The sequence below is a fragment of the Coenobita brevimanus genome, chromosome 45 (genome assembly GCF_032717465.1).
Source record: "Coenobita brevimanus isolate Jiangsu-jjx chromosome 45, ASM3271746v2, whole genome shotgun sequence".
NCBI classification, from domain to species: domain Eukaryota; kingdom Metazoa; phylum Arthropoda; class Malacostraca; order Decapoda; family Coenobitidae; genus Coenobita; species Coenobita brevimanus.
The window spans coordinates 21113404-21138034 of record NC_136998.1 but is presented as its reverse complement, the minus strand read 5'-3'; positions in this window follow the sequence as shown (position 1 = coordinate 21138034).

The following is a 24631-nucleotide window of genomic DNA, read 5'->3' as shown; positions in this document are numbered from 1 at the left end:
AGGAGAGTACGGAGTCGGCTTAGCACACCTAATGCTTTTGGAAGCAGATTTTAAGGTGGAGGTAGTATGATCAAGTACTAAAACTATATTTTAGTCATTTTGCATATTGACAGTATTTCCTTCACCTGCATGTAGTTTGTACCATTTCCATTTGGGAACACATTCATTAACTCTACTGTATAATATCTCAAAGTTAATCTTATTTTAAAGACTTTTGGGTGTCTACTATGAGATTCTACATTTTTCTTTTCTTTGATGAAGGTATATCGCTGTTATGAATATAAGCACTTACCAAATTTTACATCAGTCAGACAGCACACGCTTGCTTCTAAATTCAGAGAAATTCAGATCAACGCTGGACACCGACAGAGGCACCCCAGTGAGTTTCAGAACGAAAGCCTGGACAGTGTGATCTTATATAAACATGGCAAAAGCTGGCAACACTACAATTTAGTTTCGCCAGTAAAATAAGCACATTATTACGTGTTCCCATATGAAAACAATAACAGTTAATTGGCTAAAATTGTAAAAAAAAAAAAAAAAAAAGTTTTAACATGCAGACAAGGGAATGTGGTCCATTGTCTCTGATTACTATTTGAGAAAGCAATTATCTCCCGTTTAGGTAAAGACATTTTTCATCCGAGTGTGCAAAACACAGTTTGGATAAGGTAGGAAATGTCAGTGGCACACAATATAATGTATCACCATGAAACCTTGGCTGCCAGTGTTATAACGCGCTAACAGACATTCTGCAATATCCGTCAGCTATGATTTTAGATTGTTTTTTAACCGAATGTACCTTAACAGGGGTGTGGCTGGGAGGCATGGCGAGAACCTGGCTTGATGGTCGAGCGGTGACTGACGGGTGGAAGTCTGGTGAGCCTAATGGAGAACCCGATTACTGTGTGGAGGTGTACTCCAAGGATAAAATGCTCTATGATTTTCCTTGCACTTACAGGCCTTTAACATTATGCCACAAGGGAGTATCTTACCCGTAAGAGAATCTGAAGTTTTCCTAGATTTACATACCTTGAATTTGTACCACAAGGGAGTATTGTACCCATAATTTGAGTCACGGTGATACTGCGAAGTTTACTAAAGCAGTTCAGCCCCTTCATCACGAAGACGTCTGTTTTATTGTGTTCCTGGCATCTTTAGGAGAATTTATTCAGTTTAAAGGAAACTTCATCATAAGGTATGATTGGTTTTATACATACACACACACACACATATATATATATATATATATATATATATATATATATATATATATATATATATATATATATATATATATATATGTGTGTGTGTGTGTGTATGTGTGATTAAGAATGGAAGTCTGAAGGATGTGCCTGAAGGGGTGCGATAAGTAAGAAAGGTTGCCGATTCTTTGAAAGAAGTGAAAAGAAATATGGAAGTGAGCATGGAAGTAAATAAGCTGCTGCATGATGGTAATTTGATACCAACTCCAGTGTATGGAAGTGAAGCTCGGACCTTGCTGGAAGGACACAAGTCAAGAGTGAGAGCAGTGGAAATGAGTTATTTGAGAGAAGCATATGGTGTCACATGGAGAGACAGACTGACAAATGAGGAAGTGGAGGAGCTTTGTGGTATGGATGTGATAAAAGCTATAGGAGAAACTCTCTGGGATGATGTGGCCATGTGGAAAGGATGGAAAGCGAGAGACTAACGAGGAGAGTGTATGTGAGTGAGGTGGAGGGGGGCAGAGGGAGGATGAGGCCGAGGATGAGACGAAGGGATAGAGTGAAGAGGTATATCAGAGAGGAGTGTGTGAGCTGGGGATGAGAGCAGTGAAATGGCAAGGGACAGGACGACATGGAGGAGGTTTGTTTGTGGCAACCACCTCTTACAAGATTGAGGCATCAGGCAATATATATATATGTCATCATCATCATCATCATCAGCCATAACTAGTCCACTGCTGAACAAAGGCCTCCCCCAACCTTCTCCACGAATTCCTTGACTGAGCCAATCATTGCCACGTTTTCCCCGCAAAATTTCTCTATCTCATCTCTCCATCTCCTGTCTGGCCTTTTTCTGCTGCGCTTACAATCTCATGGTGTCCAGTCAGTCAGCCTCTTGCTCCATCGGTTATCCCTTATTGTTGCTATATGGCCTGCCCACCTCCATTTCTGTTCTTTTACACCTTCTATAATATCTTTGACTTTAGACTGCTCTCTCACCCAAGTTGATCTTTTCCTGTCACTTAAAGTTATTCCCAACATTGACCTTTCCATTGCTCTCTGAGAACAGATTAATTTATTTCCATTGATTTTGTCAGTTTCCAGGTCTCACAACCATTCTTCATAGCTGGAATTATACATTCGTTATATACTTTTCGTTTCATACAAACTAGCAAGTTACTTTTCATGATGTCTCTATATTTACCGAAAGCTTTCAATCCAGTTGTAATGCGTCTTTTTATTGTGCTATCATGATTTTTGTTAATATTAGTATTTGTCCCAAGTAGTTGTACTCCTCAACTTCTTCAAGAATTTCATCGCTTATTCTGATGACGCTCTTTGGTGTTTGTGGATTAAACATTAGTTTTACTCCGGTTCATCTTCAGTCCTACTTTCAGACTTTCTCTGTTCAGGTCATTTAACATTTCTTGCAATGCCTCCGCTGTTTCTGAGATTTGGACAATGTCATCTGCAAATCTTAAATGGTTTAGCTTTTCTCCATCTATGTTCATTCCTTTGTTTTCCCAGTCTAGCTTTCTGAAAATACTTTCTAGGCATGCTGTAAATAGAAATAGTGTTTCCCTGGTGCACGCCTTTCTCAATCTTAATTTTTTCCGAGTCCTTATGTAATTTAACCCTTAGCCGCCGGGGGGGGGGGGGGAGGTTCCCGGCCGCTGCACACTCTTCCCTACGGGCGATTTCCGAGACTTTGGGAAAAATACCCTTACTTCAAACCCTTATATCAGACAAACTGTAATAGCTAGAGAATCAAATAAAAGTTCATAAGACTCACACAACTCTTCTTCTTTCCAATGAAGGTATCCCGAGCCCTGTAGGTGGTCCCGTCGATTATTAAGATTGATGTGAAGACGAATGGTTTTTCATGTTTTGGCCCGCGGCTCCGAGCGCGCGCCACTGGCCATGGCCTTGGCCCAGCAGGCTAGTGTTGGCAGCACTGCCTGGAGTGGTGATTGTAACACTACCCGTGCGTCCTTGGATGGAATGCGGAAGATTCCACTCGTTTTTTCTACTCCTCCGTACTCACCGCCGTGAAAATGAGTCATCACCCGGTTCATGTGGCTCACCCAAGGATTTACCGCCTGCTCCATAATGCCTCTATGCCCCGTAGGTGTGTGGGAAAGGAAATATCTAGTCGTTTTTCTGTACTCACTTCTTCCGTAAGGAATATTTCTCATTTACTTCGTTTGTCTGTACTCACTTCGTCCGAATATAATCATATTTCTCCTTTACTGTGACACTTAGAACTGCATTGTACATCACAATTATGCGTAATTGCACTATGACAAGTAAATGCTGTTGCCCTTTCATGCATTATCGTAGAATATGAAGTGATAGGTGGGGGACAGCGGCTCCAGCGAACAGGCTCAGCTGTGCTGAGTATTTCCGTCGGCACAAGAATGTGGAGATTGGGAGAACTGCAGCAGATCATCTGGCATACAGGCGGTGCCACGTCTGCTGCACAACTGTAAATCAGACTGCTTTGTACTAATCAGGGTTATAGTGAAAATCATATAAATGTTTTACGCAACTAATATCATTTGTACTTCACATCACAGATACGCTGATGCTCATATTTGGCACAATCTCTCTGAGTATTGAGTGAAATAATTTACGTATAGCTAAGCAGGTATTGTTCTTTGTGGTCTGCTCACAGGTGGTTTACTTTCAGGAAACACGTGGGCAAACGCAAAGTATTTCCAATAATTTTATAACCAATATCCAATACACAGTATCAATTTCTGTACTGCACTTACTATAAATCACTTAAATGCACTTGTAGAATATATTATAAAAGACTTATATCTTAGCACTGACTCATAATATCACACTTTTCACACATTTATGAAAATACACAAACGTGTGCATTGCTATACATTATTTACACTTCCCCACACACCTGCTCAGTACTCACGCTCGAAGTGATACTCTGAGAAGCATTGGGGCATAGGGGGACCTTGCATTCTGCACATTGGCACGAGGTCTCCTTTCGTGCTGGGGGACGCGTTTGGTTGTGCAGCAGACGTGGCACCGCCTGTATGCCAGACGATCTGCTGCGGTTCACTCAACAATCTTGTGCTGACGGAAATACCACAGCTGAGCCTGTCCGCTGGAACCGCTGTCCCCACCCTAGCACCTGTCACCTGAGCAGTTGAATATTGCTCAAAGAGTTCACATGCAAGCTCTCTCTTAAACTCTCGTAGAGAGAGAGGTTTCCCGACAAGCTCCTTAAATAGTCCGGCATGAAACTGTTCAGGACGACAATATCAAGAAGGTGTAAGAACGCCTTCTTGTACCACCTGCAGGATTTATGTAGGCAATCGACTTTGCCAATTTGCATATCCGATTTATCAACCGGCTGCATGTTGATATTGTAATCGTTGACTGCATCTGGCTTTACCACGGGTTCCCTGGTCCTGTAGTCTGTTTTACCAGTTTCCTCCAGCACACCCTTATGAACTGTAGACTATATGTTAACCCGTCTCTTGTCATGCCAGAGGAGGGCTAACATGTTCCCACATTTCTTTGTCAGAAGGGGCTCCTTTCTTTGTATTTGCCGGAAATACTGGGAAATTTTCTGTTGGCCCTAACAGTACCACAGGACCCAGTACCATGGTCAAGCAAATACTTTGTCAACGCCGGGGCTGTGTAATAATTGTCGGTATATAGAATGTGGTGCCTGTTGAAATACCTTTCCATCAGCACTTTCACTACTGATGCAGAGAATCCATGAGGATCATCGCTAGGTATATCAACTTCTGTTGCTGAGTAAACTATTACATCCAGCACATATCCAGTTTTACAGTCTCAAAGCACAAAGAATTTGAGGCCAAATCTGTGATGCTTTGATGGCACATACTAAGTAAATGCAAGTCTGCCCCTGAATAACACCAGCGACTCGTCAATAAACACTTTCTGGAAAGGATGGAAAACCCTGGAGAATGACTGTTTCAGCATTGTAAGGATTGGTCTTATTTTCCATAACCTGTCGTTCGGTGCAGGCCCGTAATTTTGATTGAAGTGTACGAACCTCAGGATAGCCAGGTACCTATCACAGGCCATGTACTTGCCGAAGACAGGTGTGCCAAGGAGTTCATCCACCAACCAATAGTCGTGGAGCACATGTTTTTTTATGTGCGCCATCAGCATGGTCAGGGCGAGCCATACATACATCTCCCCCACCTCAACAGGTATCCATTCGCATGTGCATGCTCTCGCTGGCAGGCACGTCCAGCCAATGCACTCACATGGCCTGGTGGAAGTTGATTTCATCCACCAGGTACTGCATTACTGCAGTCGTGTAAATGGCTTTGAACGGACTGCTAATAGTCCAGGGCCTGGGGTGAAGCTCATCCTCCTGAACACCTGCACCCTCCTCATCAAATGCCGGCACAGACAGCTCAAAGCCGGCGCCATCCTCGCACACAAATGTGTCAACTCTACCCACGCATGGTAGAGCAGGCCATCTGGCAGTTGCACTGCATTTTCCCACGATTCGTGCATGACCACGTGCACGGCCACGGGCAGGGGAGGGGGAAGGAGAGGGAGAGGGAGAGGTGGTGAAGATGGGGAAGTAAGCGGATGATGACTCACCTGATGCTGAACTTTCCATAGAAGACGCTCGGTGCTGCATATCACCACGTGGCACATGTCTTGAAAATACTACTACTGAAGGGCCTGGTTGAGGAGATTCTGCCCTTGAAGTGGTAGGCTGAGGTGTGGGGGAGCGGTGGAAGAAAATATGTGGTGAGCAGGCAGGGAGAGTGTGGGGGAAACGGCTCTGCGGCGTTTTTTCCGTAGATGTCCGCCAGGTCCACGGCCTCTTTCCCGATCTCCTGGGTCATCTTGCGCCTCCTCATCACCAAAATCATCGCTCTCGTAGGCTGTCCCTTCCTCCTGAAGAAGTTGGAAAGCTCTCTCTGGCATCGGAGAGCGAGTAGGGATTGGAGGGCAAAAGAGCTCGCTCTCCATGTGGTAGCTTTTATTTACCCTCGGACAACATACTCTCACTAAGTGTTCTAGAGGAGACAGTTTCGTCTAGGGCACGTCCTATGGCACTATCACTTAGCTCTTTCCCTGGCACAAAAGGCTTGACTTTAGCGGGGGTCGATGAGGCGATCGTCCCTTCACGCGGTGGAATGGAATCGGACAACATCGAGAAAGATGACATGGCTCCTCTTGCTACCACTGCCGGGTACAAACTGAACCATGCAACCGTGGGGTTCCTGTGGGCCCTACCTACCCCGTAGGTATCACAGAAAATGGTCCCGTGCTCAAACAGTGGCGGGAAGATGAGTGCGGTATAGCAAGTCAACCAGCGGCCCTCCGCACCCTGAATCCTGTCGTGCATATACTCCCTGCCTAGACACCGTCTGATGCAGAGCTCTGGCTGTTTTCACACTGGTACTGGACTCTGTCTCATTTACTGGTAGCGATTTTTCGCCTGTTTTCTCAGGTTTTGCCACTTTTGAGACTTAGTCTCTGGCACTGAGAAAGGTTTTTTAGACGTTTTTCCAGGTTTTCCTGGGACTCTATCTCTGTTTGCCTGTGTGTGATTGGCAGTGTTAGTTTTTTTTTTTTTTGGCCTGCCGTTAGTGTCCCTCACTGTAGTACGACACCGAACCCTGAAGGGATGCCGTTAGGGCACTTCCATGAAGGGGGGCCTTTAGGGCCTGGTTATAGGAGGCTTTGAGGGCGGCTCTGTTAGTTTAGGGAAGACCCGAAAGGGGCAGTGGCGGGGCCTCCCATCGCCCTTTAGAGGGTGGGGAGCATAGGTTGCCCGTCACTGTAGGGACTTTGGCCACTTTTGCTGTTTTTTGTTTGTGCTGTTTGAGTGGTCGTGTGTGTGAGGTGTGTGTGTGTGTGTGTGTGTTGACTGAGTTTTTTGCTGCTTGTGTAAGCAGCATGAAGGGATCTTGCATCCCTAGGCCCCAGGGGCATTCCCGCCTCCCGCTCCCTCAGTCGAGGCTCTCCAACCCGTGTCCTGCTACAGGCACGAAGCGGGAGCGTCATTTTTCTGACTCAAGCTCCCACTCGTCAGCTCACGAGGTTTCTTGTGCTGACCCCTCTCTACCAAAGTCTATGGGAGTGGTACCTCGCTCGCGTGGTGCCTCAACCCGTTCTGCTAAGGCAGGCCGCCGACATGAGGCTACGGAGGAGGTTGCACCTGCTCCACCCTCTCTCTCTTCCACCAAGGGCACTTCAGCTTCCCTACGTGCGGCTGCCAGCCCTAATCCACGGCAAGGCACCCCCGTGAACCGAGCCCTCGGTCCGCAGCCTCGCGCTCCCACCTGCACACCCTCTCACGAGCCCATGCCAGCTAGGTCTGCTCGCATTCCCAAGCGGCTGGAGGTCCCGTCGGAGGCTCCTGCTGCTACTCATATCTCCCCCTCTTCTGATCCTGCTCTGCATGATGATGAGGGCTTCACCCCCGTGGTACGTAAGGGATCGAGGCGTGGTCGCCAGGGAAACGGCCCTTCTCCGGCAGTACGTACTGGGCCTCCTCTCAGGGGTACCCCTGCTGCTCGTCCCTCCGTGTCAGTAGCTGCGTGTCCGCCGCCCCGCTCTGCATTCCCTGCGTTCCATGTGCCGGCCCAGGATGGGCATGCGACGAGTTACGACGCTGTGGCTGCACTAGAGCGTCACCTGCCAAGGCTACGCTGCTCCAACCTGATAGGACGAGATGGAAGCTTGGTGTTGGTGCCGAAGGACGAGGGAGCTTACGACCTCTTGAGAACAGCTCTGCAGGATAAGGCCTCCCCTGTTAAGCTAGTCGAACTGACGCCCGGCCAACAGTCAACGAAGGCAGTCGTCATGGGTTATCCTTTGCGGATGCCTATGGAGATACTGCTTCAGCACCCTCAGGTCGAAGAGGCAACCCGCTGCCAGAAAGCGTGGACCAGGGAGGAGACTCGACAGGTCATCGTCACCCTGCGGGGTCCTCTGATCCCTGTGATCGACCTGGGGAACTGGGGAGAATATCACCTTCGCCCCTTCACCCCGGAGCCACTCCGTTGCTACAGGTGCCAGCGATACGGGCACCACAGAGCCACTTGCAACCGGGCCACAGTCTGTGGGATGTGCAGCGGTCCGCACGAAACGGAGAGGTGCTTGGCCAAGTTCAAGGCCAAGGAAGCTGTCTCTACCCGCTGCCCCAACTGCTCGGGAAAACATCATGCGTGGCACCCCAGCTGCCCAACCAGAGTTGCACTTGTTGATCGAGGGCGAGAACGCCAAGTTACCTGGGCGAAGGAGCAACAGGCGAGCAGCAACAAACCGGCACCTCCGGGAACTTTCATTTCGGGGCAGCAACGCCATCCAGCAGTGACTGCACCCCCAGTGCTAGACGAGGCAGCGTTTCCGCCCCTCCAACCTGCTCTCACTCGTCACACGACGACTGTGGAGGTCCATCACCCTCCTCCCCCCCCAGTCTGGCAGAGAGTCGAGGAGTTTACTCCACCCTCGCCCCACAGCACGGGCTCTCCTCTCATAGTCTTCACCAGGGAAGAATTGCGTACGCTGGGGACGGAAATTGCTACAAGCTTGGCTCAGATGCTAGGGACGCTTCTCGGCAGGCCTCTGGAAATGGCACCATTGGTACAGGCTGTGAACGTCATCGTCGACCAAGTGGTGGAGGCAAAACAACACCCGCGCTCTTCTTCCCTGGTACCTCCAGCATCATCTCCCACACAGACAACCGTGGAAGAGCCGCTACCCACCCAGCTTCCTTTGCCTTGCCCTCGTATGCCAGTCAACATTCCTTCGGGGCTCACACCAACCACAGCTGTGATCAAGAGAGAGCGCAGGGCCCTTGGACTACAGATAGATCATCCCCAGTGCCAGACACCGCTGCCAGCCTCTGAGTCCTACAGTGGAAGTGTTTAGGGGCATGGAGCAAGCTCGCCCACCTTCAGGAGGCGGCTGCCAGGGACCGCCCTCATGTAATTCTTCTGCAAGAGACCCTGCTCCCGGATAATACCACTTTTCGTCTCTCGGGTTACACCACCCATCTCCTTCCGTATGTTAGTGGCGTCACACGGGGATGTGCCGTTCTGGTTCAGGACCACATTGCGTGCACGGATTGTGAGCCCCCTCCTTTCTGTGGACCTGATGTGGAGGTACAGGGCATGGTTTTCCATCTGGCTACATCGCCCCTGACGGTATATAATGTATACCGGAGCCAAAGGGGCACCCTGGAGTTGGAAGACCTGTTCTCCCAGGCTGCCAGGGGAGCCGTGTACATAGGGTGCGACTTTAACGCTCACCATGCCTTTCTATCTTCGCCTCTTCAGTCCAATGAAGCAGGACGGCACATCTCTTTGGTTCTGGAGGAGATGGGTGGTGTCTCCCTATTAAATGATGTGGCAGAGGCCACCCATATTGCGGGAGGTCGCCTCGATCTCTCCCTAGTGTCAGCACCACTAGCGGGCTTGGCGTCATGGTCACTCCACCCCCACCTTGCAAGTGATCACTTTGCCCTTGTTGTTTACCTGCCTCTCGCTCCCCTCCCGCCACCCCCACCTCCTCCACCACGGTGGGACCTATGCAAAGCGGACTGGATGGCCTTTGCCCGTGCTCTCACGGCGGCCTTTGAGACATCTCCTCCTGCCTCAGACCTCGAGAGCAGAGCAGATCAGGTAGCAAGTATTTTGGCACAAGCTGCTTCTCTTGCTATCCTGCTGCGGCAGCACTCGACGAGGTGCTACCGAGACGGCTGGTTCTACTGCGACAGGGTCAAGGAACTGAACTGGAGACTCAATGCGGCACGCAAGCAGTACCAACGGCGCCGTACATCTCCGCACCGCCGGTACCTGGTTGCCATCACGCGGCATGTGGCTTCCGAGAAGCGCCGCCTTAGGGAGGAGGCGTGGATCAGATGGTGTCATACCCTAGACTCTCACTCCACTCTCCGTGAGATGTGGAGGAGAATCAGGTCCATCTCTGATCCACGCCCTCCTCACCCTCCCTCCCATCCTGACCCTGCCGCTGAGGCCAGCCGTCTTGCTCAGCACTTCGCTGACCGCTCTGCCTCTTCTAATCTCCCGCAGTCTGTCAGAGCCCTACAGGCGCAGCTGTCCGCCTCTCGCGCCGCAGCAATTCAGGCAGCGTGTGATAGGCCTGACCCTGCTGACTGTCCGATCACCAGTGGGGAGCTCCACAAAGTGCTGCAGCTCAGGGAGGACACTGCGCCAGTTCTTGACGGGCTCACATACTGTCTCCTGTCACATGCTGGAGATTGTGGCACAGAACGTCTACTTGATCTGCTCAACCTCTCGTGGTCTGAGGGGCGTCTGCCGAGGTCATGGAAGGCAGCTGTTATCCAGCCAATTCCGAAGCCTCGTGATCCCGCCGCCATGCGCCCCATCTCTCTTCTCAGCTGTGTTGCTAAGACGGCTGAGAGGGTTGTGCGGGCTCGGCTTGCTTGGCGGCTGGGACCGCTGCACCCAGGGATTTACGCCTACCATCCAGGCAGGAGTACCACCCACTGCCTCGCGTCATTCCTTGGGGAGCTGAGGGGAGGAAGGGGAATGGCTGTCTTCCTCGACCTCGAGAAAGCCTTTGAACTGGCAAGCCCCACTGTAATCCTGGCGGCTCTTGCGGCCAGGGGTGTGGGAGGCAGGCTCCTATCCTGGATCCAGGATTTTTTTAATGATCGATCCGCAGGGGTCCGATTCCAGGGACACCTTTCCCCCTTTCACCTACATCCTAACGGCACCCCCCAGGAGAGTGTTTTGAGCCCTCTCCTTTTTAACATCCTTATGGAGGGGCTCTTAACTGTAGACTATGGGCTTGGCATTACCCTCCTCTGCTATGCGGACGATCTGGCCCTCGTCTTTACTAGGAGGGACTGCTTCATGCAGGCGGACTTGGCCCTTTCTCGTTTGCACGCCAAATGTACTGAGCTAGGGCTGAAGATAAATTTTAATAAGACAAAGTGTCTGCCCTTTGGACTCCGTCCCCCAGACTTTCCTATGCTGCTTGAGGGGCAGCAGCTCTCTCTTGTCACTGTGCATCAGTATCTGGGAGTCTGGCTTGACGGGGTTTTACCTTTGCCTGCCATGTTCGGTACCTGCGGGAGCGCGCTTCCACCAGACTGGCTGCTCTCCGCTATCTCTCCATCCCATCCCTGGTGGACTACAGTGCCATCTGTTTGATCGGACTCGCTCCGCCAGTCTCCAGATCTCTGGAGGTCATACAGAACACTGCACTCCGTATCATGCTGGGTGCTCCACCCTGGACCCGGAGTGTCAATCTCCGTATGGAGAGTGGTTTGCCTTCTCTGGCGCATCGTGTTGCGCTACGAGCGGCAGTCATCACTCTGCAGCTGATACGGTGCCGGCCCCACCTGCCTGTCTCTGCCCTCCTACGACGTCTTTTGTGCCGCCCACCCGAGCCTGCCGCTCAGCGTGACTGGGCCCGGACTACAACTGCTGTTATCCATGGACTGGGACCTGCTGCGAGCCTCTGCCAAGATCCTGACTCTCCCTTTCCTGGATACACTGATCCACCACCATGGGACCCCCCTCTTTTTAAATTTGTATGCCCCTCTGAAGCCAAACCTCTAACTTCCATTCCTGCACTCCTCTGTCAAGTGGGTCTTAGTCGGGTTGCAGCTCTAGATTCACCAGACTCAGCCACTTATTTTACGGATGGTTCAGTATCCTCTGATGGCTCTGCTGGGGCGGCCTTTGTCTCTGGGCAAACAATTGAATCTTGGCGACCCTCTCAGGGTGTATCTGCTTTTCAGGCAGAGCTTGCTGCCATCCTGGGTGCATTGCGCCCCGCTCATCACCATCATCATCACCGTGTCGTAATTCACACAGACTCATTTTCCTCCCTTCAGAGGCTAAGATCTTTCTCCTTTAAGGACAACGTCTTTCTTCAGATGGCAATTTTTACTTTTGCATCCCTTCTCGTCCATAGGGGTGCCACTATTACTCTCCATTGGCTCCCAGGTCATGTTGGAATCAGCGGCAATGAGCGTGCTGATGACGCAGCACGCTCAGCTTACTCGCTTCCTGACGTCAGATTTCAACTGCGCCCCAGCCTATCGCACGTCATTAGCACTCTCACTGCTATCATTAGCAGGCTCTCTCGAGAGGAAAATCAGCTTTTGGTGACAGAAGGCTCTCGCTCTGCTACATGGTATGCCACCACCACATCATATTCTCTTATGTTACCCTTTAAAGGCATACCCAACTATATTGTAGTGAGGCTCAGGCGCTTACGTCTGGGGTTTCCATCCTACAAACAAATTGTCGGTACAGAGCCAGACCCGTGTACCCATTGTTTGGTCACATCTGTGGAGCCTCTCATTCACTATCTTCTGTACTGCCCAGCCACCACGATGCTCAGGTCTCACCCTGACACGACTTTTGCTCGGACAGGGGATGATTTCATGGATGCCGCTTGCATCAACGTGCTCCTCTACAATTATTACTCACCACAGTCAGGGAATACCAACCCCCTCGATAATTCAAGCTCGCGCAAGTTAAGCGCATCTCTGACGGGCTCTTTGTTTGCCCGTGTCCCAGCATTGCTCGGACGAATATCTCAAAAAAAAAAAAAAAAAATGTCGTGCATACACGTCAACTGGGGGATAGGGGTTAACTGGTGAACAGAACAGACAAGGAAAGTAAGTTCCCAAACATTTCTCCAGAATATGACACGCAACCGTCGATTTTACATCCGGGTACCTATTTTTAGTTCTAGGTACGAAGAGGCTAGGGCAAAGGAGACCGTGCCTAAAGGTCTCGTGGTCGACCCGGGAATCGTAGCAGTTCCCTCTTTATATATGTTTTCAAGCAGTTTTACAATGTTCTCATTCACTGCTTGTTCTCGCAGTGAATTTATAATCGCTATCTGCCCCACTGAATCAAAAGCTTTTTCGTAATCAACAAAACCTAAGCACAGTGGCTGATTATATTCTGTAGTTTTCTCAATTAGCTGATTCATTGTATATAGATGATCAGTGGTCGAATACCCACTTCGGAATCTTGCCTGTTCACGAGGTTGGTTTTCCTCCAAAATTGTTGTTTTTTCTGTTCGTAAGGACTTTAATGACGAGTTTGTAAATGACTGATAATAAGCTAATGGATGGATAGTTACTAAGATCTTTTGAGTCACCTATTTTGTGGAGTAAAATAACTATTGCACTGCACCGTATTTTGGGAATTTTCTTTTGTTTTATGCGGTGGGTAAATAACCGAGCAAGCCTATTTTGTACTTCTACTCCTGCATCCAACAGTACATCTGTTAGTATTCCATCTTCTCCCGGAGCCTTCCCTCTTTTCCTATTTTTAAGAGAAATATTTACTTCGCCTGGTGTTACCTCAGGTATTTCACTTGTGTCAACTGAAAAGTTAGCTATTGGTACTAATGTCTTTGATGCATGCAATTCTTTGTAAAATTCTTCAACTCTTTTCACCATCTTATCTCGGCATTTAATGATTTTACCGTTCTTTTCTTTCAGTGATGTCATTTGTTGCTTTCCTAGTGCCATTTTGCTTTGGACCTGTTTCAGACTTTTTCCATTTTTGATGGTTTCTTTGATCCGATCCATGTTTCTCATTCTTTTTTCTTCTCTTTGTCTTTTGTTGATAAGCTTATTTATTTCCGCTCGTTCTGTTTCGTCTTTCTTTGTTTTTACTTTCATTTCCTTTCGTTTTTTCATAAGCTCGAGTGTCGTTTCTGAATATTTCTTGGCTTTGGTTGTATTAGGTTTTCCTACTACCTCTGCTGATTCTCTTAGCACTTTTGTTAGTCTGTCATTCAGCTCATCAGTGTCACATTCAGCATTACTTAGAGCCTGAAATCTGTTCTTTATTTCCAACTGAAAGGTTGCTTTGTTTTCGTTTACCTTTATTGGGAATATCTTTTTATCGTTAATCATCTTCTTTCTTTCACTTCTGAAATTGAATCTGGCTGTGCATCCCACCATTCTATGATCACTACCTATATTTACTTTGTTGATAACTGTGACATTTGTGATCATGTTATTCTTATCTGCTATAATGAAGTCGATTTCATTCTTTGTTTCTCCATTTGGGCTTCCCCAGGCCCACTTTCTCCCTGTTCTTTTGTGGAAGAATGTGTTCATTATGCTCATGTTAAATATTTCAGCAAAATTTACCAGCATTTCTCCTCTTTCATTCCTATCTCCCACTCCAAATTTTCCCATACATGCTTCTCCATTTTTCAGCTTCCCAACTTTTGCATTGAAGTCTTCCATGAGTAATGTATATGTTGTCTTTTCTTCTTCCTTAATCTGGGAGATGTCATCATAGAATATTTCTATTTCTTCATCTGATCTTTGAGAAGCTGGTGCATATACTTGTATTATTTTCAGGGTATTTTTTTTGCAGTCTAATGACAACAAATGCTACCCTGTCAGATACACTGCTGAATTTAACAATGTTGTCTGCAAGATTTCTGTTAATTAGAAATCCTGCGCCACTAGCTCTTTCATTTTCCCGTCTCTGTAGTAAAATAGGTGGTTACTGTCTTTGAGCTGAATTACTTTTTCTTCTTTTCTGTGGATCTCACTCAAACCTACTATATCCCAACTAATGTTTTCCAATTCAGTCATTAGGTTATCAAGTTTGTAATCTTCTGCGAGGCTTCTTACATTGTATGCATAGAGCTTCATGGATTTCAGTTTGTTTAATATCTAAGAGTCTAATTTTTCAACACAGTGCCTACTCACTTTCGGTGGCACACTGACCATAAGCACAGGAGGCAGAGCGGTTGGACCTTTCGTAGACGATGATCCAACAGGAAAGCCCGTCAAATATATATATATATATATATATATATATATATATATATATATATATATATATATATATAGTTGGAGGGACAGAAGTCAAGAGTGAGAGCAGTGGAATGAGTTATCTGAGAGGAGCATGTGGAGTCACATGGAGAGACAGACTAACAAACAAGGAAGTGAAGAAGCGTTGTGGTGCTGATGTAGAAGTGATAGGAAGCGTTAGGAGAAACACACTAAGGTGGTTTGACCATGTGGGGAGGATGGAGAGCAAGAGACATGAGGAGAGTGTATGTGAGTGAGATGGAGAGGGGGAGAGGGAGGGGGAGGCCAAGGATGAGATGGAATGGAGAGGTATATGAGAGAGGAGGTGTGTGGGCTGGGAGCAGGGCAGTGAAATGGCGGGGGACAGGGCGACATGGATGCTTTTTGTTTATGGCCACCCCTTGCAGGATTGAGGCGTCTGGCTAAATATATATATGTATATATATTATATATATATATATATATATATATATATATATATATATATATATATATATATATATATATATATATATATATATATATATATATATCGTCTCGTTTATAAAGACTTACATATGAATGCATGCATCAGCCTTGGTCACCTCATGGCAGCCCTCCATGTTGCTTAAACTATGGCAGCCTTCCTATTCAGTGCTTTATCCCTGTGGTCACACTCTAAAAACTCGTCCGAGGTCTTTTTCGGTCTGCCTCTTGCAACTGTACCCCAAACGCTAACATTTATCACTTTCTGCACCCAAATGTCATCCCCCATCCTCTGCATATGCCCAAACCATCACAATCAACTTCTTATCTTCATAGCACAATACACTCCAGTCTCATCCTTCCTCGTAAGTCTACCATCGCAAATCTAGCTCCCCCAAATTTAAAGACACACTGGGCATCCATCTAATCATCTTCATTTTTGTACGTTTGAGCCTGTGAACATCCTCTTCCTCTACTGTCCAGGTCTCACTACCATACAGCATTACTCTCCTAAACATTCTGCACAGAGGGAGAGCCCTCTCAACGTCTGGAGAGACAACAGCTCCCTGAACTTCTCCCAACCACTCGTTACTCACGCCCTAGAGCTAGCTCCAGCCCAACCTACTGTATAGGACATAACATGTCTCCCAAGTAACAAAGCTCCTTTACACACTCGGGAGACTGACCAGCAAGATCAATTATTTCACGCCTAACAAATCTCCACATGCTCTCCCCAACAGAGCACATTCACATGAAATCAGCATTATCTCGCAATCTACCTCTATTACCACTATGTCCCTTATGTACCCACTTATCAGAAACACAGCACTAGATGCAATTACTTCCCACGCCCTTGTAACAAACCGCACATGGCCACTCTCCCTCTTCTTTGACAGTACCGACACTAATCCTAGATACCACCCATCACCGTTGTTTTATCTGCGTTTACTCTCAAGCTTTTATGACCCATACCACATCTCCACTTCCTAAATATTTCTTCCGCTTCCCTTTCATTCTCTTCAGTCAATACCAGATCATTGCCAAACAACATTTCCCACGGAAGTCCACTTCTTAAGTCACGTGAGAGAGCTTCAACCACCATGATAAACCACAAGGGGCTCAAGACCGACCTCTGATGCAAACCAACAATCGTGGAAAACTCATCGTTCAAACCTCCATTCACTCTCTCTTGGGTGCGAGCACAGATATACATAGCTATAACTAGAGTACCTACATAATTATAACCACTATAACCAGCCACTCCTCGATTCCAGGCTTCCTGATTGCCCACTTCACCATCTCCATAGGAATGTATTGTTTTGAAATAAGAAGATAAGATGGGTCATTACAGATTATGTACTGTACTTCCTGCCTTATAAGAATCTTGGTAATATATATATATATAAAATTATATATGTGCATTCCATTCACACATCAACAATTCTGACGGGATTCATGTAAGAAGGGGCGACGGATTTTAGAAAACCTGACAGGGCAGTAAGTTCCATAGAAAGCTGATAAATGGAACAAATATTCTACTTCCATTGGAACCTGGAATGAAAAGAAAAGTATGTGCTAAACCTCCCTGTTGTAATTACAAGAATGATTACGCTGTATACGAAATGTCATGATACGCTGCTTCGTACTAGTTATTTCAAAGTTATCTACTACTGGAACCACTTGTCGTCTTTTTATAAAAAAAAAAATGGCGTACGGAATAAGTAGCCTCTGGTCCTGAAATTAATCCCACCTGGTTCCCTCTCCGGTGACCAGCTCTGTAGACGGAACCACTGTTATTTTTAGGTCAGACAGATAACTGATACGACGTGTTCTCTACTTAATACAGCGTCTCTATCACCTTTTTTTCTGGGAAACTAAAGTGATGGCGCAAATGACAGCAGACCTTGCGATTCTTCCAAATTGATGGTGTCAATCAGTGTCGTATGATTAAAGTCAAATTTATGTGTATACGCTATCAAACACCAGTCTTTCTGGCGATAAAGAAAATACCCATTGAACTAGCCATCTCCGGATACTATTTCATTGCAATTTTTGCTTTTATTCATGAAAGAATAGCTGACATTTTCTTGATAACCGCACTTACAGTGAGTGTTTGCATAGCTAACAGCAAGGTCTTTCATCAGTGCTTCATACGGATGTGCAACTTACACACTCGCCTCTGCAAACAAGAGGTACCAAAATCATGTTCCTGGGCCCACCACGGGATCTCTGGACGGGGTCTTTATTGCCCCAGTCTGTTTGATACTTAGAAGTGAGAACAGCTTGTACATGCACCCTAAACCCGTATGCCTGACCATTTGAGTTCTTAGGGAATGTTACATACTTGACCTCATTCACACAACCTAATCCTTCTGCTTACACAACGGTAATACATTCTTCCATTGGGCTCCTGACTACCAGATGATCAAATAACACAGCCTATTTATCACCAGGTGAAGGCACCAGACCCTTCTTTGGCACTTTGCCTGCTTTTGGATAAACCAATGGGAGGCTCCCAGGTAGTCCTCTATTTTCCCTGGAATGATTATTGACAAGAATGAGCCATCCTTAGTGTGCCTTGCACATTACGGAGGTTTTCCTCGCCTGCATATAATGCATTCCTTTCTCATATCCTCTGAATAATGAACCAAACGCTACAAAGCCTTGCAATGTTAATCACTGTTATACCAGAAACGAATAAAACCCACTTATAAAGTCAGAAGCCTTGTAAAGGGGTAAACAAGCAGTCGCAACAACTCACCTGAATCACATCTTGTTCATATCTGCCCAAGAGCGGCATCGTGCTAAGTCTGTTCTTCGCTCTGCTAAAACTTTAATTTCACAGACTGCATATATGCCAAACAACATGCGTTTACAACTCTCCGTCATGACGCCTCACTAACTTACCATTAATCTGATGCCACTCTGGCACTTCGCAAGATGGAGAATTTGCTAACAACTTTATCTCATCATCTTCTCCATACATTATATCATGTTTTGGTGGCTAATGATAAAGCTATTTCTTCTCATGATAAAGCAATTTTTCCGCTTTTGTCTGCGTTTTACGTTTGAACTTCCTATTTTCTTTTCTCCATTTCACTTAAAAAAAAAAAAAATAGGTCTAACATTAAAATTTCTTGCAGCTGATGTATTTTCTGCCATCACTGGCCTCAAAAATTAGTATATGGGCCTGTGTGGTGAGTCCCTCCTGTTGTCCTGGCAACAGTGCTTCTGTGACTTACACCCTGCCCTAGGCTTTAAAACGTGTTTCGCCTTTGTACTACAACTTGCCAAGAACACAGTGTTCTTACTCATTTGACTGGCATAAAAAAGTGAAGGAGGTGACCATTCCCTGCCCTCTAACTAGTAGTACTCTGGTATTTTTATAATCGTATCTCTAAAAATTTCTCTTGAGTTCATTCTAAGTTCTACAAGCCCTCCTCTTTCCTCTCCCCACCCTTCTTTCATGCCTCTCCAGGGACTTCTCCTCACCCTTGTCTTCTCATTCTTCTCCCATCCTCTCTACCTTCTCTCTTTCTAGGATTTGTTCGGTGAAAGCAGTTGCTCATTGCACTTGATTACTAACTCAAGGCTTTCTCAAGTCTGGCAAAATCTTTAATTTCCAAACTGCCCTCTTCGGTTTTATTATCTATTTCTTGCCTTCAATCATTCTAGCTTCCTTTCTGGTCTTCCCATAGCCTCTTGTTTTGTTGTATTCCTTTTCTCCCATCCCTTGTCCTGCAGCTCTCGCCGACATCAAAGGAACGTTTCTCGTTCTTCTCATACTTTCCTCAATAGTGTTCGTTCAAGTGAGCCTGGCTTGCAATGGCTTATTTCAGTATGCTGAATTAAACAAACAGTTGTTCCAATTCCTTTCCACTTCTGCCTCCCGATTCCCAGAAAAACCTCTTCACCTCATACTGTTCACTGATTCATGAAGCAGGATCACACACCTAATGTTCCTGCTGCATCATGTATCTCTGAGTGGGAGAAAAATACTGGCATCAAAAACTGGGGAATGTAGAGGAGCAAAAAAAAAAAAAAAAAAAAAAAAAGGAGTGCGGTTCATTATGTAAGTTAGTCATGGATACAACAAAAGTAGATGGAGTTCTTCCTCAGAGGACTTATGAAGAATTTCACCTTACAGGCGAGGGTGAATTCATCATTGAGGAGAGCTGGAGTTTTCCACAATCTTCTACTTCACCTATCGCACATTTTTTGACATCAGATACATAATTGTATTCCTGGGAGGTCTCTGAGTACTAATTTTACAAATACATCTTACAAGTGTATAACCCTATACGGCAACTAGTCAATATACACTGTTGCCACAATGAATCATCAACGAGCAGGCTTGCAAGGTCCTGCCCCCTCTGACGACTGTACCTCCCAAATTGCCAAGTGTGACACAACTGAACTGCAGGCGTTTTGCTTTTATGCGGACTACCCACATGTTCCAATATCTCTCTCCTCTACTGTCTTCTTTACTACCTTCTCGTCCGAGAAGAACCACTTATAACAGACAAATATTTTATTAAATTTGTTAAGTTCATTATCTACAGAACAAGAGGTAATGTTCCTCTGCTCTGTTCCTCCCAGTTCCTATGAGAGGATTTATAAAAAGGTGCTAGGTGTACAGTCCTCCGCCTGTCGGCTCATAATTCCTAAGGTCATAGGTCTCTACACTGTTCCCCTCTTTATAAAATTTCAAAAATGCCCAGTTCCGCTCCATACTGACACAGGGCGCAAAGGGTTAAAGAAACCGGTAGGATTTCCAGTGTTTAATCCCTTTGCTCTCTCCAGAGATTCCCCTGCAAGGGATTTCGCTGGAAGGGTGCTGGATATACCGACCTCCGCCTGTCGGATCTTAGTCGCTAAGCTCATAGGTCCTTTCCCGTCTATATTCCCTTCTTTATTAAATTTTGAAAATATATATTGCTATAATAGGGCTATATATATATATATCCTATATATATCGCTCAGTATATATATAAGTTAGGCTACTTCTTGAATATATTTTCCTATAACTATATATATATATATACAGTACGCTATATATATATGGAATATATATATATATATATATATATATGTATATATGGATATATATATATATATATAGGTATATATATATTTATACTATATATATATATGGTTCTTTACCTGTAATATATATATAATATATATATATATATATATATATATATATATATATATACATCGTGAGTAAGCAGCCACAATCACCATAACCTATATATATATACTATCATATATATCAATATTATATATCCCTACTCGCATATAGTGGATATATATATATATATAAACACATGACCTTATGCGATATTTCAAGTGTGCACGTCACGGTGTTATATATCATTATATATATATATCACGATACTCCGTTATATCGTCCCGATATAATATCATACCTTATATATATATATATTGAATATATATATATTCTCTATATACCGCAATATCACAAGCGAAAACAACTCAACCTTTATATCATCATACTGTGTGACATGCACTGCACACCCTATACTCTTCATAATAGTAATTGTATCATATAACATAATCACCAGTAACTTCCTGTGCACAACGCATGTTACAACTCAAAACGTAACCTTTTTTATTTCTCATAATGTATGCTCTTTACCAACACATAACCTTCACTTACACCTGAACCTTTATCATATACCACAACACCATTCACTCTGATAATTATAGAACACTGTTTCCTGCCATGAGCCTTTTATTAGTGTGTGTGCAATCAGTACTCAGCAAGAATCAACTTTGTCTTTAACATTTGTAACATTCGCGATCTCAAAGGCTATGATTTGACTTTCAAGGAGAATATGTGTTTGCTTGGGAGGCACATAGAGATATGAATTCTGATATTACACCGGGAGAAAACAATCATTCTACTAATTATGCAGAAAAAAAATGTGCTGATTTTCATGTACATTATTTTAGGTGTATAATAACAAGTTATATGAATATATAACAAAAATACAAATAAGGAAGCGCGCGCGTTCTTTATGTGTGTGTGTGTGTGTGTAAGTGTGTGTGTGTGTGTGTGTGTGTAGTGATAGAAAACTGTACCGTACGTGGAAAACTATGTAATCTCTTGCACTCTTTTTTTCTTTTTTTTAGTTAACACCACACAATTACAGCTGAAAGCTACTGAGCATGCGTCCTTAAATGATCTGGAAAGTTTCAACTAGCGAACAAATTAGTGCGAAGTGACCGTAATAAAGTCGTCTACAATCTTAATTTTATGTTTCCGATTGATGTGAACTGACCCAGAAGTTATTATAATTTCTAGTTTCGGCACCAATTATTTTCCACGACAATTTTAAAGCTTGAGTTATTTTGGCTGCTGCACATTTAGTAACTAGTGTATAACTATTTTTAAGCATATCGTATCAGTATGTTATTTGCAAAGCATAAAGCATATCTTCGTTCTTAGTTACTATTGTCCACCTTGCAAAAATTCCACTACCATGGTATGTAAATAATAAATGTGGAAGTACAGTGAATATGAATATACGTACCTCTATTCTATGCAAACAAGTCCTGTAACTTCCCAAGCTCTACTCATCTCGCTATAGAAGGCATCCCCTACTGCCTGGTTTTTCAACTTCCATGCTTTCCTCCTAGGATCGTAGGTCCTCTTCTTCATTACCCACTATGTAAGCACCATGTCACATATCAATAATCTGTGTTGCTACACACACCCTTCGTTCCCCATAATTTTAACATCCCTTATCAACTTCCTATCAGCTGTCCTGACCTACTTTCTCTTCCTAAAATGCATGTTGCACGCAATCATGTTCCCCTTGTCGTACCATATGCACATCCTCCATGTACCCTTTCTTATCCTTGAGCTGCTTGACCTACATGAACAATTAAGTCCCATCCCAAAACTACAATCTCATCATCCCATATACCACTTACCACATGTATTAAGTCCTCCCAGAACTTACTTTTATCTTCATCATCCAAACAAGCCTGTGGAACATCTGCCAATATAAGTGAAATTGTCAGCCTACCAAAAAAAAAAAAAAAAAAAAAAAATTGTCGACTTCTATAATCCTTTCGTTCAGCTTCATTGCATTCATGACATATTCCACCCATTTTTTCCTTAACCAGCACACCCACTTCGCCATATCCATTTTCCATCTCCTGCCGAAATATCTTGTACCAACAATCCCTCCTGGCAATCATTCTAGCTGATCCTCCTCTGTACCTAACCTCCTGTACATAGCCAACATCCACCCTCCTCCTATTTATTGCTTTGATCACTTCCCCCCTCCATCCCTCAAACTACCCACACTCAAGGATGCCACTCTGATACCCTTGGGTGATTTTTCTCATTTTTCTCATAACAATGAAACTTAATCGGGGGAGAGGCAGACTACAGGCCCCACCCACCTGCACAGCCCCAGGTCCATTCATGAGATCCGGTACCCATTGCCCGCCAGCCATGACGAGCGGCTGTGACAAAGACCTCGGGGCTCCCTGCCAGGACAGCTACAGGGACATCTTCCAAGCGTACTTTGGCACTGTAACTACCCTGCCATTTTACACTCCCTGATAGGGCAACCTCCTGGGGCACTGCTCCCAGGTTCGGGCTTCTCTCTCTCATTTTACGTATATATATATATATATATATATATATATATATATATATATATATATATATATATATATACCTAGGCTGCTTCCCCCAAGGAAAGGGAGGTAGCCGAGACAGGACGACACACTCTCCATTTACTCATCCATTTAAACACATTCATTCACATCTTAGCCCCAAAGGGGAGAACGGACAGATCCTCACCGCACCACACCGCACAAGGGTCAACTGCGCAATGCAATCAGTGACATCCGCAGCAGGGCCCGACAGCAGAACTGGTTTACCCCTGCCACATCATAACATACCCATCCCCTTACCCGCACCTGACCTGACTAGCTGATCAGACCAAATGCGGGAGAATATCCCCTCAGGGCTGCGTCATCACTTATTTATTCACAATTTCTCTCCATTCATTTCTGTCACGCACAGCCACTCTTCCTTGCTCAACAGACATCCCTCTCGCATCCAGCGCTCTCTTCACACTGTCCATCCATCCTATTCGTGGTCTTCCTCTCAGCCTTACACCTCTCACATCAGATCTAGTTATCTTTTTCACCAATCGCTCATTATCCATTCTCTCCATATGCCCAAACCATCGCAACACCCTCTGCTCAACTCTACGAGCCATCTCCTGAACAACTCCAGTTCTCCTTCGCACTTCATCATTTCGCACCCGATCCATACGCGTCACTCCACACATACTCCTCAGACACCTCATCTCCATTACATTCAAACTTTTCCTCTCTGCTACACCCATATTCCATGTTTCAGCCCCATATAATGCAGTCGGTACCACAACACCCTCATACAGCCTTCTCTTTACATCCATTCTAAGCGAACGACATTTAAACACTTTTTTCATTCCTCCCAGCACCTTTCCTACTTCATTTATTCTAAACTTCACTTCTGCATCTATTCTTCCATCCACAGCAACATGTGACCCTAGATATTTAAAACAATCTACCTCCTCAAGCAACTCACCATTCAAAACTATATTCATCCCCCTACCATCTATCAACCTCGTACACTTCATCACTTTACTCTTATTCTCATTTACTTTCAAATTCCTCCTTTCACACACCCTTCCAAACTCCTCTACCAACTGTCTCAATCTCTCCTCTGAATCAGTCACCAGTGCAGTATCATCTGCAAACAGCAGCTGCTTCAGATTCCAATCTCCACCATCAACATTTACCAGACTCAGACCACCTAAAACTCTTGCATTCACCTCCCTTACAACACCATCCATGTAAATATTAAACAACCAAGGCGACATCACACATCCCTGTCGCAGCCCCACTCTCACGGGAAACCAATCACTCACAGCATTTCCCACTCTTACACATGCCCTACTATTTACATAAAAACTTTTCACCCCTTTTAGTAACCTACCATCAAGTCCATACAATCTTAAAACAGTCCACAAAGCCTCCCTATCAATTCTATCATACGCTTTCTCTAAATCCATAAATGCCCAGAACACATCCTTGC